The sequence below is a fragment of the Terrapene carolina genome, unplaced genomic scaffold, assembly GCF_002925995.2.
Source record: "Terrapene carolina triunguis isolate 2854851 unplaced genomic scaffold, T_m_triunguis-2.0 Scaffold62, whole genome shotgun sequence".
Classification (NCBI taxonomy): Eukaryota; Metazoa; Chordata; order Testudines; family Emydidae; genus Terrapene; species Terrapene triunguis.
This window is the reverse complement of record NW_020664413.1, coordinates 43,339,488-43,352,496: the sequence shown is the minus strand read 5'-3', so window position 1 is coordinate 43,352,496 and position 13,009 is coordinate 43,339,488.

Genomic DNA, 13,009 nt, shown 5'->3' with positions numbered 1-13,009 from the left:
GTTAAGGACATCATAAATCTTGCACTCCCTTACACATATTATTTTTTATCAAGCATAAATAAATATCTATTTCATAACAATACAATAGCCTTAACTCTGACTCTAACTCTCACGCAAAATAAATACTATTCTTTCACCAGTAATCTCAAAATAAAAACACAATACAAAACCTTTTGGAAAAAGAAATCATAGAAATATAGGACTGGAAGGGACCTTGAGATGTCATCTAGTCCAGCCCCCTGCAGTGAGGCAGGACCAAGTAGACCACCCTAACAAATATTTGTCTAACATGTTCTTAAAAACCTCCTATGATGGGGATGCCACAACCTCCCTTTGGAAGCCTATTCCAGTTCTTTACTATCCTTATAGTTAGAAAGCTTTTCTTAACATCTAATCTCAATCTCTGTGGCTACAGATTAAGCCCATTACTTCTTCTCCAACTTCAGTAGACATGAAGAATAATTGATCACCATCCTCTTTATAACAGCCCTTAATGTATTTGAAGACGTTTATCAGGGCCCTCCTCGGTCTTCTTTTCTCTATGCTAAACATTACCCATTTTTTTATCCTTTCCTCATAGGTCAGGTTTTCTAAACCTTTTATCTTTTTTGTTGCTGTCCTCTCCAATTTGTCCACATCTTTCTTAAAGTTTGGCACCCAGAACTGGACACAGTACGCCAGCAGAGACTGCACCAATGCTAATTAGAGTGGGAAAATTAACTACCATGTCTTACATACGACACTCCTGTTAATACACCCTAAATTTTTTAAGCCTTTTTGCAACTGCATCACATTGTTGACTCACTGTCAATTTACAATCAACAATAATCCTCAAATATTTTTCAGCTGTCCTACTGCCTAGCCAGTTATTTCCATCTATAGTTATGCATTTGCTTTTTCCTTCCTCAGGGTAGTACTTTGCCCTTTTCTTTACTGAATTTCATCCTGTTGAATTCAGACCAACTCTCCAATGTGTCAAAGTCATTTTGAATTCTAATCCTGTCGTTCAAGGAGCTTGCAACCCTTCCCACGCTGGTGTCATCCACAAATCTTATAAGCATACTCTCCACGCCATTATCCAAGTAATTAATGAAAATATTGAAAAGTTCTGGACCCAGGACTGGGTTCAGCAGGACCCCACTAGATACATCCTCCCAGTTTGACAGCAAACCATTGATAACTACTCTTTGAGTAAAGTATTTCAAACAGTTTTGCACCCACTTTATGGGTGCAAATTTACTCTAGACCACATTTCCCTGATTTGTCTATAAGAATGTCATATGGAACTGCATCAAAAACTTTACTAAAATCAAATCAATTCTACTGCTTCTCCCCCTATATACTAGGCCAGTAATCCTGTCAAAGAAGGAAATGAGGTTGATTTGGCATGGTTTGTTCTTGACAAATCCATGTTGGCTATTACTTATAAACCTATTATCCTTTACATGCTTACGAATTGATTGTTTAATGATTTGTAAGCACCTAGAGTTACTGTATACACAGATCGATCATGCTGACCTGCAAGTCTATGTATGTACCTAATTTTGACATAAATTGATATTATGTGTTTTCTTAATCAACTAGTCATACGACATCATTCCTAAGAAATAAGAATATGGGCCCTATTAATTAGCAGTCATTTGGATGTACAACATAAAGTGGTGGCAACTAGGAAATCAACTACATTTTTATGTTCTTCTAAATACAGGAAAAGTATCTGTCTCTCAGATACTTACAACCTAGTAACTCTTGCTAAATATTTCCTTTTCAGTGATAACCACTGTCTGTCAAAAGAAATAGGAGTTTGTGCATCACGCTAAAATAATGCCTAAAACAGGAGACAACTAAATAGGGTACTTCTCTAGATAATTAAATTAGCTATTTTGTAGTATATCTTTTCCATTGGAAGAACTGACCATATTCAGAATATGATGTCATCACCTCACAAAGTTAAGAGTCTAGTTCAAGCCCTCTTCCCTATTGTAAATGCACAGTTTTAAAGCCATTATGTGTGCAATGCCTTTGAATGGTAGCAAAGGTGAACCATTATTGCATTTTATAAAGTGGACTTAGTGCTGGTTTGAAGACATCCTTACAAACTTAAGTTTTCTCCCCACAGAGTAGTTAGATACTGCTTGAGCCAGGGCAGTGCTAGGTTCCTGACACTGCTCTGCCAATGTTTCTTAAACCTCACCTCAAGAACTGCTCTTAGGGATGCCTGTGTATTTCTATCATCATGCTCTTTTCAGCCTTACTAAGTAGGATGCCATTAGCACCAAGTGTGATGGATTTTTTTAATATAGACACATGTCCACTGGGACCACATAATTTGAATGATATCACCGTCTCTTTTCAGATAGGTTATTGATCAGCCATTAGCAGGCAATGACTTTTGGTCATTGCCAACTTGGCCTGAATCTTATCCAGTAAGCTACAGCCCCCCCCCCCATCCCACCCCACCTCTCCCCCGAGCTATCCAGTCCTCTGAGCCATTCTATGAAAATAGTTGGTGTCATCCAGTGGTTTGTAACAGCCCCCTTTCAGCAGGTATTCTAATTATGGTGGTTAACAGGTGTGCATTATTTATAACTTCTGTGGTGCACAGCTTCATTAGAGAGACATGCTAACAAACATCAGTGTACAGTACATTTAGAATTCATTGGAGTTCTTTAGAGATGGAAAACTTTCTATCATTTTATTTTATTAAAGCTTATTCAGTAGGACAAATACAAATGTTGCCATTCTCAAGTTTAAATACAAATGAAAATATTTCCGATATCAATACAAAGACAGTTTATTTAACAGAATCTACATACGTAGCAGTGGACTTAGCCTGGAAAGTCTAGAAAATCAATCTGAATAAGAATCCAGAATGTTCAGATACATACCCAAAGGTTTTTGCATGTAGAAACCAGGCTAAAAATCCTTCAAGACCATGTATTTGTGAGAGCTGTCTTGTTTCAATTGGATAGAAATACAGCAGGAACAGCTTTTCTGACAATACTTCTGTACAGCTATTCCCAGCCAAAATCAGAAAGTGAAAAGATGCATAGAAATGGAAACAAAAAGTACAAACTCAAAACTGTTAATTGAACTTTTTGGAGTTCCAGGCTGTCACCTCTCACAGCTAAACATTCAGTAACTACTTATGTGGTTGGGTAAAGATGATAGATGCAAATATTTATTGCGCTGTCTAGGGCAGCAGAACCAGTATTGCTCTCCCTGGAACTGGGCTTTGTGGAAGATTCAGATTTGCTCTGATTTTATCAAAATCAGTTCACCCCTTTATAATAGAATTAAGGGACTTGTTTTACATAGAGTATTTGGGGAGTTAGCTTTGTTCTCAGAGGACAGTTTTGAAAAACACAAACAAGAGGCTTGGCAGTGTTGGGTCACTGTGAGGAATTCCATATTTTATGTTTTGTTTGTATAGGCCCCAGACCTGCAAGTGACTCCTCATGGGAAAGACCCTGCACCCAGTGGAGCCATGACCTCAGCAGAGCTTTGTGCAGGTGCAAGGAGGGTTATGCCTAGACAGACTCACGCACAGAATTGGGGCCTTAGTTTGCAATACAGTAATGCATATTTTGCATCCTATTGGTGCAGGTGATCTGAAACTTATTTTGTAAGGAAATCAGTGGAACATCATGGAATTCAGAGAGCATGCTGGTGGGTGTGGTATAATTACCTAAATAGACAGATGACAAAGCAACACCTGGTAGTGCTCATATCTGTCTCCAGGCATGAAATCTGATGTGAGATCTTGTGCGTTCATTCCAGAGATGTCTTGAGGAATCTATGAGAACCTCTTAAATCATATATGTTTATTTCACACTATTCTCCTCAGTGATGGGTGCATTTCAATGCCAAATTGAGAAACGTTAAATGCTAACATTATCAGTCTCCAATTAATTTGTTTTTTTCTTCCCCTCTTAAGAAAAAAGAAGGGAAATTAAGTGCCATAAACTGTTAATGAAACATTGAAGTTGCAGAATTGAAATTAAAAAGTTAGGAAGGGCACACAGTAAAGTTCCAAAGCAATTATTCCATAGCCACATATTAAATATTCTGCATATTATGTATACATTTAACATAAATAGAATACTGTGACCAAATGCACCCCTGTATTCATACCCTATGCACCAGTGTAATAATCTTTGTACAAAATATGCCTTGTGAGGTATCATTTGAAAACTAATACGTTGCTGGTCAATAATATCATAGTAAAATGTGTGTAGCAACACTATATGTAAAATAATGAATTCTCCCCAATGATGTTCAAACCCAGTACCCCTGATTAAGCAGGACTGGTCAAGCAGGACCTAAACAAAGGAATGTGTGTTTACCTCAATTTACATATGAGTTGTAAACAGGATCCTCAGACAGCAAGGTGGGGGAGACAGGAGTCCAGGAAAATCTTCATTTCGGTGAACAGAGGTAAGAAGAAACAGCATGCATCCTCTTTCACCACCAGACACCATGTTGCCGCCTTTACTGTTTGAATGAGCTTTAACTAGGGTAACCCTAAGGAAAATGCATTTCAAAAGGTAACTGAACTATACAAGTGAGGGGCAAAAACACTCCAGGTTATTTCTTCCTATCCATTTCTTTCTTGTCACCTAAGAAGACAACAAAACTAGCCATTAGACTTGGAAGCAGATCCTGATCTGAGAATTTGGTCAGCAATATTACTGGAAATCTATGGTAAGAACTTCACCTTAAACCAAGTCTAGTTTGTTAAGTTTAAAAAGAATTTTATCTTGTAACCATTTCTGACTTTAATGGCTCATTAGTTGTATTCACTTAAAAACTATCTCTTTGTAGTTAAATAAACTTATATATTTTAATTAAAACTACTCCAGCATTGTGAATTGTTTGGATAACTTCAATTAAGGTAGCAGAATGTTGTATGTTGATTCCCCTAGAAGGGCAATGGACCTAATATATCTGGACTGGGAGTGTGTTGGGTTCACCCTTCATGTAGTAACCAAGGCTGCAGGAAACCAGAGTGTGGCTGGTGTTTGCTAACAGGTTGCTGGGCTCAGAGTCGTTGGACCAGGGCTGTGGCTATACACAGACACTTATGGTGTGACCTGCATGCTGTTTGTGAGGAGCCCGGCTTGGAAGCTACAACAGCAAAGCATTTCGAGTAACCCAGGTTGTAGGGCAAGGGTGACACAGCCCCATACTGATCTGGATTGCACCCCGGAATGTCAAATAGTAAGATAGATATTTAACAAAACATAAATAGAAAATTCTACTTTATGTGCAACCTGCCCAAGTTAAAGTTGCTAAAGGAAGCTTAACATTACAATGTATTGAGGTTTAAAAAACATCACTTTAAACTGAACGTTGAGTTAATAGAGTCTTGCATTTCATTTGATGGACTCAATATTTCTGTGAAAGAAAATCTATGTATGTATAAAAGCATCTCTGTCCTATTTAGAATACAAAGTGTCCTTGAAATGCTCCTGACACAAATTTTGCTGATTCAGTAAGTTCTGTGCTGTATCTCCCTAATTGGAATGAAGTCTCATTATCAGTACTTTCCACTCAATTACACAGATTCCTACTCTGGACACAGTGTTGTGTTGCTGCTGCTAAATGAAATCACTAATGGGAGGCAGCAGCCAGTAAGAGAAATAACAAACTGCCCAAGATACTAGCTAGTGGCTCCTTCTTTGAAATACGCATGTTAGAGTTGTTTTGTCTAAGGAAAGTCTATAAACTGGTGGATTTTAAACCTCATTTCACTAGCCCTGAAAGAACAATTTTGCTAAAACAAAAATGTTCTTTGCATGAAAAATATTCAGCTTCGATTTCTGAGCAGCACATACGGGGACCACACTTGGTACCCTTGGAAGAAAAAATATCTCAAAAACAGGTATGGCTTCAACTCCCTTATTTCCAAGTCAGATCAGTGGTTTCTGTACCTTTGCAAATGGTGACAAATAGCTGCAGGAACCAAACTACACTGAACCTACTGAGATGTATATTGAAGGACTCCTGCCAACAACAGGAAAAAAAGTCAGGTCAAACCTGAAATAAAAACAAAAACCTCTGTTTCATAATAAAGACGGCTCTTACTTAATATTTCCCAGGGAAAACTTTTATATTTGAAAATACATATCAAGTGCCTTGTGTTTTATTGATACCTCCAATGTTATTGCCAGGTCTTTTTTCAGATCATGGAAAATTCAGAATTTAACAGGAAATGAAACATGTATTAAACAAAATGAAACAAATATTAGGTAGCATCTAAATCAATTTTCATGAGCCAGAACTTCAGCTGATACAAATAAGAACAGCCCCATTTTCACCAGCTGAGGATCTAGTCCCACACCTCTCTTGCTGTCAACAGCTCTTTTATATTTTAAATCTAACTCAAATCATCACAACATGACTAACCTTTCAGAGGGCATGAACCAAATCCTACTGAAGTCAATGGGAGTCTTTCCAATGACTTCAGTTGGGCTCTGGATGAGACCCACAGACTAGATATTTTTGACTAATTGGATTCTGTTGGCGCCACATTCTGCCCTCATTTTCACCTCACAGAATGTAACTCAGGACACAATTTAGTCAATGCTTTAGGGAAGCATTAGGATATAATTAAAAACACTTCATATTTAACACATGCTGTAAGCACACTGGTCAAAATGCATGCAAGCATCATGTTCCTCAGAAGGCAGCCTAATTTATATGTCACTCCGTATTTGTGTAAACTGGAATATGATCTGTTTCACTGTGAACTTTATACATTGCCTGAAGTGTGGAGCATTTCTGGCATTTATGAACATCTGACCTGAAACAAGGTCAGTGCCAAAGGAATTCTAAAATTCTACCTGCAAATTATTAACAGCCAGATTCTGATGCTCTTGCTGAGTAGCACATTTACTCTTCAAACAGCTCCAGTGAAATCAGCGAGACTACTTTTAGAGTGAGGGCTAGTCTACACTGGCAGTGCTGCCATGGTAGCGCTTTAACATGGCTTGTGTAGTCACAGCAGAGCGCTGGGAGAGAGCTCTCCCAGCGCTCTAAAAAACCCACCTCCACGAGAGGCGTAGCTACCAGTGCTGGGAGCATGGCTCCCAGCACTGGTGCACTGTTTACACTGGTGCTTTACAGTGCTGAAACTTGCTGCGCTCCGGGGGGGAGTTTTTTCACACCTCTGAGTGAGAAAGTTGCAGCGCTGTAAATTGCCAGTGTAGACAAGCCCTGAGATACTACCCAGTGTAGGGACATCAGAATCTGGTCCTAAACTGGCAAGAAGTTCTCAAAAATTGCTGCAGTACTTCCTCCATTACATCATATTGGAATTTCATTAATAGTACCATAATTAGATACATTTTAAAAATAAATTCAGTTACGAATCAAGATAGTTTTAGTTCATACTTGGACTATGCACCTAGACTAATCTATTTTACTTCTGGTTGCAGCCATTTTTCCTTTTCGCTCCTTTCACACTAGCACAGTGTTACAGAATTTGGATTTCCAAAACTTCTGGAGAGTGTTTAAAACTCAGACCAAACAGGTGTTCAATGACTTTTTTTTATTGAGGAAAGCATTTCTATTCACATTAGGTTTACTTAACCCCCTCTTTGTTTTCCTTTATAAAACATACATTTGTGGCAAATTGATTGACAAACATCTCTTCAAAATTGTCAGGCATGAGCATTGTATCTGATGAATCAAATGTTTTCCTTCAGATTTTCTGTGTCTTGCTTTAACAGTATATTGTAAATTGCCTCCACTCCTCTTAGATAACCTCAACTTTATGAAAACTGTCATGTGACAGGGTTCACTCAAAGAAATGTCAGACAGATTGACTGAAGTGCAGGGGGAATCACAAAAGAGAAGCTACTGACACTCTTACAAGTCCCAGTCTTTCTGGTTCTGCAGCTACTCGTGGTTTATCAGCTAAAGGGACATGATATTACTTTTCCAACTGGGGGCTGTACAGAAATCAGGTGACACATTCTGTGGTGATTCTTAAGACTGTCGGAGAAAAACCCATAACCCCCCCATAACACTTTGTAACACTGAAACAAACATGCAAAATTAAGGACCCCCTTTAACCCACCAAACTCATTAGATACTTTCTGGACAGCCCCCTGGCACTGCTTCTACTTTTCTATCCAGTGTCCATCAAAATTACACTTTAGAAATAATAGCCGTCAATACTGGCTGTGGCTACCAAAGTGCAAAACAATCAATTCATTCAGCAGCACCAGCGGGGTGAGCAGATGTCTTCATCTTCATCCTTTGCTACTGAACAAGATGTTTACAAAGGAAGTCAGGATATGCCAAAAGTCATTTTAGTGAGGAACTAGCGTCAACATACAGTGTGTTATGCTATAGCGTGAACAGCAGGAGCTCAGCTGAAAATCCAGGATCAAGCTATAAATCTCCAAAATATATTCCCAGTTCTGTCTCAACGAAGTTAATATAATGTTATAGCAAGAATATGTTGCTGGTGCTACAAGAAAATGGGGAAGATAATGTTTTTAAAGTATGTACAGCTGGTGATAAACCGGAAGCAAAATATGCGTCTAGTTCATTTTTAAAAGTACTTGAACCTTGTTTATGTTTTACCTAACCAGTGAGACCAAGTCTCTGTTTTTGGAATAAAACAAGAACAAATGTAGAACTTTGCTCAGCCCTAATGTAGATACTTTGTCCACTCCAATATGCTCCTGCACTTAGTTTTTGAAAGTGAACATAGATTGCTGGCAGCCATAGTAGCTACTGGGAGGTATCGTTCATTGGAGTTGCATTTTGGGCACATTGTCAGCCAGCAGAATGCCCTGGACAGGCTGCTTGCCTTTTCCAGGAATGAAGGGGTAAGAGACAGTAGGATCAGAGGTGCTGAATACTGAAGAATTATTATTTTCTGTCTCAGGTTGCCTTAGCGATCTGATCGGCTTGGGATCTATACCACCAGCAGGTCCTATAGAGTTCCTCCACAAAGAAGAGAGTAGTATTGTGATTTCTTTATTTAATCTCTTTGACCACAAAAAGGCAAAATATTACAATAATAAGGCTTTTTTGACCAAGGAAATTGTCAGAAATTCAGTGGAGGAATATGAGACATTTCTTCTGATTTCACTCTCTTTTTTTCTCCACAGCTCAGTTAAATTTGTTTTCTCACTGACCTTTCCTCTCCTTTCTATTTCTTGTTCTCCTTTGTGCTGTTGGTAATGATTTTGACTGTTCCAGGCAGTCACTCTTAAGGAAGTGTCTTCAATTTCCAAACACTTGATCTGAAAACGTAGGTCACTGGCTGTTTGATTTTTCACCCACTAGCCTTCAGGTATTTGAGTGGCATTTGTTTGCTCCAAAGGAGATGGTATAATTCAGTACTTGACCAAATGTAGGAACAGTTCAGAACTGACAGTTCTGACGTGTGGGATAGGACACTTCAGGCAGCGTGTACTCCAGGGAGAGGACAGAAAAATTCTTGGTAGCCAATTCAAAATTGATTGGCTGCACTTATCAGATGAGGGAGCCTTTACACCAACCCTACTGATTTTCAAATGAGCATGTTGACTTACACAGTCCCTCAATAACATTGCGTGAGAGAGTTCACATAAACAGGGACAGTGTTTTGCTTGAAGGCAGAGCTGGAAAAAAGGCTTTCAAGGAAATAAATCTTAATTAGATAATGTGGGATAAACATTTTGTTAAGACTTTGTTCTCCTACATTTGAAGACAAAATGTTAAGACTTCCTTCTCCTACATTTTGTTCAATAAAAATAATCAAAAATGCATGAAAAGTAAATTATATAGGCCTACTTTTAGAGTGGCTATTTTCTACTGTGATAGACCACAAGCATTCACCATTTCCATCTAAAATGTCTAGATCCTTGTTTCCAAGAGTTATAAATAGGCTCTAAAAATGTCTTTCATTGCAAACCTGAAACATTGTCATGATAGACTCAGGAGAGGGGAGTTTTAATTTTAATTGTTATTTGAATGATCAAAAATTACAAGTTGGATTAGATTCTAAAATATATGAGTAGTTTTGATGCTATTATTATACTTCCATAAATTGAGAATACATTTATTTTTACATGAAGGTTTTCTGGCAAACCATCTCCTGTGCACTAACTTCTGTTTTTAATTTCTTCAAGAGAACATACGATACTCGACATTCAGAGTTTTCTCACCTGAAATTTCCCATAAACTTTTAGTACTCAGTCTTATTGCTCTGTCTGGCATTAGCATTGACCTAACAGATTTTAACGGTCTTGATGAAGCCTCTTCCAATGTATTGGGCCAATGATCCATAAACTTGAAAGATTGCAAGTATGTCATAAAATGACAATGCATTGCCATCAATCACACACAGAATCTGCATCAAAACCCCTCCATAATTGGGCATGTATTTAATTTGGGTCAGTCAGTATCACTCATTTGTAATTGTGTGTTTACCTAACCATCTGAAATTCCAGCAGCCTTTTTAACACCAGAATCCTAAGCCACTATGGGTAATGAAACTACATAATGAAAAAATTCTTAACATACATTTGAAAATACTCCCATAAAAACATGAACACACACCCCCCAGAAAATAAAGGTACTACATTTAAGTGCCACATTGATTTAAACCCACAGCAGTTCTAATCACTTGGCTTAATTTGCCCTGTTGTGCCAAGACACTAGCAAATAAGATTAGATAACAGTATACACAAATGAGCTGGGATTTTCAAAATTGCCTACAGGAGTGAGATGCCCAAATCCCTTGTGGCTCCTTTGACAATCCCACCCAGGATCTCAGAGAATGGCGATACCTGTAAATGTCAACAGATTATACCATTTATCATGAGACAAAGTGAAGCAGTAATATATTACTGCAAATTATTTCCAATCTCCCTTTTTTCTCTTTATCGTCTCTTCAAAATCTCGTGGGCCGAAATGCCACTGACTTCAATGGGGGCAGAATTAAGTACAATATTTGGTTGTCTTGAGTTGTTGGGAAAAGTATTGCACCTTCATACCCATACATGTTCAGTAAAGTGCTCCAGCCACTACTGTGGACCAAGTCCATTAAAAAAAGTCAGTCACATGATCAGGTTTTACTTTGATTTCTTTGTTTCTTTGAGTATGTATGTGTATGGTTGAGTGTGTTGAAAAAGGACTTTGGCAATGTTCATAGAATTATTAAATACATATAAAATATTGATAACACTAATTGTTGCTTAAGGGATTTATTACCCAAATTAGTTACTCTGCTTGGGCATTCTGAATCTGAAAGTTCAGACTGGTTAAGAGCTGACAAATCTTGCTTGCACATAAACCTCAAGGGTTATGAAATCTTATTAAACAGGAAAGTGTTAAACACAGTTAAGCCATGAACTTAACTAAGATGTTTCTATTAAGACTCTTGGGAGACAGGTCTGTGCATATCAACAAGCCTGGAAACTTTAAATACTGAGTCATATTCTGAGTGATTAACATTTTATTTGTATTGCTGGGCCTCTTCAATTAACTAACACAAGTGCAATGAGATCCTGGAACAAATGCGTTTATCAAGATCATGAGCAGACCTATAATTTTCCAAATCACATTCAGTTCAAGACACACATACTGGAAAAGCTATACCATATGTTGAGACTCAAGACATCTACCAGGCTTCTCAGCACCCTGACAGCTTGGCTTTAGAGGCTTTCATAAATTCAAGTGAACACCTGTCAGCTTGCAGGTGTGATAGTCTGCTATTTTGTAACATGAACTATGATTCCCAGGTATAGCAGTGCTGGCAGCACTATCATCATTTAAGTATAATCAGGTGCATTTCTCTGTTTCATGACTAATGAAATCTATGTGATCACACTGAAAATCTGCACATCTTGGCAGGTCTGCTACTGGCATTCATCACATTGGGATTATTTTAGATTGGCTAGAATAAGTATGTTATTTTCCATTTGTTAACTCATGGGGAGTCATATCACAACTGAGAAAAATAAATTCATTTATATGTTGATTATTATTGTTTTCTCAGTCATAATTTCAAAGCATCATTTCCTCTCTTTCCCTTACCTTTCCACATACCTAAAATCAGAAACAATTTCAGCACTAATTGTACTGTGTTTTCCTTAGCAGCAGGAAGGACAATTCAATAGACTTTTCGACTACAGTACATTCCAGATGTGATAGTCTATTTCCCTTCAACAAAACAGAAAGACAGCACCATGACAGCAAAGCACACTTTTTAAAAAAAATTTCTACTTTGGTCAATGTAGCAGGGCGGTCGCCCCGCTCCGGTTAGGAAGGGGTTAAAAGCAGCCAAGGGAGGCTGGTTGGGTAAACAGCCACAGGTGTGGCAACACCCAATTAGGGTCCTGCTGGCCCTGATAAAAGAGCAGGCTGAGGGAATGAGAGAAGACCCTTACTCCAGCTGAGGAGCAGAGAGGACTAGGCTGCCTGGGAGATCAAGCAGGGTACCTGAGGCAGAGGAGGGCTGGGTAAAGGCAGGCAGAGCGGAAGAGCTCTTGCCTGGTGAGCCCCCAGGCTGAGGCCTTGCTAAAAGCCAGGGGAGGTACTAGGGCTGTAGGGAGGCAGCTGGGGCTGGAAAGACAGCAGGTCCAAACCCCCTTGCCGATGATGCAGACTTCAGACTGTAGTTTGCCCCTGAGGGAAGGGGCTAGATGAGGACTGGCAGTGAGTAACTGAGGCGAGGTGGGCTTAGGGGATTGGGGTTCCCTGAGGAGGGGAGACCCAGAGTGTGGGGGCACTGCTCTGGGGCAGCACCCCAAGGTAAGGGGCATCGGGGTCCAGAAGGGAGGCGGGGCCTGCTATAAGAGGTGGAGATCAGGAGAAAGCAGGCACCGGTAGGAAGACACTGGCCAGCAGGAGGCGCTCCGAGGCTGGAACTGAGCTAATTCCCGGGTGACCAGCAGGAGGTGCCGTGGCAGTGAGTGTCCACTGTGCTACAGTCGGACACTGAAGTATTTCAGTACTAGTTTAGGCTCAGATCATTTTGTCAAAGGATTGTAACTCAGGCCAT